The sequence below is a fragment of the Gekko japonicus genome, unplaced genomic scaffold (assembly GCF_001447785.1).
Source record: "Gekko japonicus isolate JY-2015 unplaced genomic scaffold, Gekko_japonicus_V1.1 scaffold369, whole genome shotgun sequence".
NCBI lineage: Eukaryota > Metazoa > Chordata > Lepidosauria > Squamata > Gekkonidae > Gekko > Gekko japonicus.
Genome location: NW_015160846.1, coordinates 1,189,920 through 1,193,318, shown reverse-complemented (window position 1 = coordinate 1,193,318; position 3,399 = coordinate 1,189,920).

Here is a 3,399-nt window from a genome sequence, read left to right as displayed (position 1 = left end):
GGAGCTCCGCGGGGCCGCCCCGGCGCGCCCCTCCCCGGCCGGTCTCTGCCCGCAGGAGCTTCCAGTGGGGGGGGGAGGACGGCTGGGCGGCAGTGCGCAGGCGCCGCGCGGAGGGGTGGGGGGCAGTGTCCCCTCTGAGCTGAGTCCGTGTGAGCCAGCTCACGGTGTTTTAGCCTCCGGCTCACCCATTTTTGTCTCAGCTCAGGAAGGAAGGGACGGGGCTCCAGAGCAAACTAACTTATGCAGTATGGCCAAATCGCTCGCTCACGACTCTAATGCCAGGAGCTCACAAAGTAGAATTTTTGCTCACAGGACTCCACAGCTTAGAGGGAGCGTTGGTGGGGGGAGGGTCTCTCTTGCTCCCTCCCTCCCTCCCTCCCCTCCTCTGCTTCCAAATGTGGAAAGAGGACGGCGCGGGGGGGGGGGGTCTTCTTTTTTGGCAAACGTCTTTTGGGGTTCAGTGTTCCCCTCTAAGCTGAGTCCGTGTGAGCCAGCTCACAGTTTCTTAGCCTCTAGCTAACACTTTTTTGTCTCGGTTCAGGAAGGAGCAAACTGATGGATGCAGGAGCCAAATCGCTGGCTCGCAACTTCAGTGCCAGGAGCTCACAAGGTAGAATTTTTGCTCACAGGACTCCACGGCTGAGAGACCAGTGTTCCCTCTAAGCTGAGTTAGCGTGAGCTAGCTCACAGTTTCTTAGCCTCTAGCCCACACTTTTTTTGTCTCGGCTCAGGAAGGTGGGGGCTCCCGAGCAAACTGATCGATGCAGAAGCCAAAATCGCTGGCTCCACTTCAGTGCCAGGAGCTCACAAGGTGGAATTTTTGCTCACGACACTCCACAGCTTAGAGGGAGCATTGGTGGGGGGGTTGAAGGGGGGGGATGAGCCTGCATGGCAGTTCCGAGGAGAGCCCAGCCCCCCCCAGTCTGTCTGCCTGGCTGGCAGCAGCCACCCTCTGCAGGATCCCCGGCATGGTGGTGGGTGGGGTGGGCTTTTGCACAGCCTCCCCTCCTCCCCTTGAACGCTGGAGGCCTGCCTGTCAGGGGGCAGAGAGGATGCTGCCTGCCGACCGCCCTTGCTCAGGAGGACGCCCCCACCGTGCCTTGCGAAAGAGCAGGCCGGGAAGCTGCCCTGGATCGGGCCGAGCCAGGAGGCCTGTGCTGCAGTGGCAACCGGTGTGAATGAGCCGTGCATCTGTCGGATGTGCCTGTGCCATTCCCGTCATCACGACAGCCCAGGTTCAAGTCCAGTGGGACCAGAACCCACTTGGCTCCTGCTGCCAGGGACCTGCTACTGCGGGAGCTCTCCAGGAGCTTCCTTGGTGGCTGTAAAAGGGCCACTTTACCCCTTGCCAGTGTTCCCTCTAAGCTGAGTTAGCGTGAGCTAGCTCACAGTTTTTGAGCCTCCCGCTCACACATTTTTCTCTTAGCTCAGGAAGGATGGGGCTCCAGAGCAAACTGATTTATCTAGTAGCCAAATTGCTCACTCACAGCTTTAATCCTGGTAGCTCACAAAGTAGAATTTTTGCTCACAGGACTCCACAGCTGAGAGGGAGCATTGCCCCTTGCCCTGTTTCCAGGTAAGTGTCTGGCCATTCATCGCCAAAGGGTGCAAGGTCCACCAAGCCTGGTGCATAGGATTCAGGAGTTGGGCTCGCATCAGATGGAACACATCCATCTTTTTAAGAGCACCCTGAACACCGTTCCTCGGCAGGCACACCTGTGTTCAGTAAAGATCTGGTAGTCCTAAACTTTGGGGTGTTTCTGTGACCAGCGCAAGGAAGCATTTTGCACGAGATCAGGGGAGGCCAAACTTGCTTGACGTAAGAGCCACACAGAATAAACGTCAGATATTTGAGAGCCGCAAGGCCTGAACAAATATTGCACATTTTTACTGGTAAATATGCAGATTTGCTTTTTATTAACATTAAGTGAGACTGCCAAAAATAATAACAAAAGCGGTAAAAGCAGATATTGATAATGATATTTATTTGTCCAATGATATTTGTTTGCTAATGATTTTTAAGGGCTGCGGTGGCTCAAGTGGTTAAGACACTAAACTGCAGACCGGAAAGTCGGTAGCTCGGCCGTTCGAGACCCGAGTGCCACGTGATGGAGTGAGCTCCTGTCTCTGGTCCCACCTCCTGCCAATCCAGCAGTTAAAAAGCAAGAAATTGCAAGTAGATAAATAGGTACCGCTTCGGTGGGAAGGGAACAGCATTTCGTGCACCTCGGCGTCTAGTCTCGTCGGCCGCATGACCACGGAAATGTCTTCGGGCAGCGCTGGCTCTTCGGCTTGGAAACGGAGATGAGCACCGCATCCCTACAGTCGGATTTGACTGGCTTTCGAGCAAGGGAGCCCTAATGATATTTAACTTCCCCAGCAGCCCTGCCGGGAGCCGCACAGTAAGTGTGAAAGAGCCGCATGTGGCTCCTGAGCCCCAGTTTGGTGTCCCCTGCACGAGATCATCCACTCTGTGCAACCGAAATGGGTTCGGTTTTGCTGTTTCTGTTTCTGTCAATATTTCCTCATTTTATTTGTCGTTCCAGTCACCGGAAGAAGGGCAGATACGGCCGTGTGTCTTGTGCAGATAAAGATGTTAAGGCTTACATTGGTGGATGTTGTTTATTATTTTGTTTACTTATTTATACCTTGCTCTTTTCCCCGGTGGGGACCTAAAACAGTTTCTCTGGGGACGCCCCCTTGAGAGACTCTCGTAATGTGGGTTGGCTGACTCCATCCAGTTTTCATCGCTCTCGGCCCAGCCTACCTCACAGGGTTGTTGTGAGGATAACGTGAAGCACAGGAGAACGATGTAAGCCGTTTTGGGTCCCCCTTGGGGTATAAATGCAGGAAGTAAATAGAATTTTTGCTGTCACACATTTAGAGTGGGTTGGTCCCCTTTCACACAGTCATGGCTTCAGCATTTGTAGATGGGGTGTGGTTGTAATGTAAGATGGGGATGTGACATGGTGGTGCCTCTAGAGTAAAAACCGTGTGTGTGTAGCCCAGGTAAGGGAAGAGCAGAAACCAGAAGCTGAGGGTTGCAGTGGTGGCAGAGAAATATGTAGGGTTGCTTCTTTACACAGAGAGTGATTAAAATGTGCAATTCGCTGCCCGGAGGATGTCGTGATGGTCACAGGAATAAACAGCTTTAAAAGGGGATTTGAGAGATTCATGGAGGATAAGTCTATTAGAGGCTACTAGCCCTGGTGACTGAGGAGAACCTCCACATTCAGAGGCACTGAGTCTCTGAATCCCAGAGCCAGGAGGTAACACCAGGGAAGACCTCGGCCTCTCTGCCCTGCTCTTGGCCCTCCAGTGGAACTGGCTGGCCCCTGTGTGAGGCAGGATGCTGGACTAGGTGGACCCTCCCTGGTCTGACCCAGCAGGGCTCTTCTG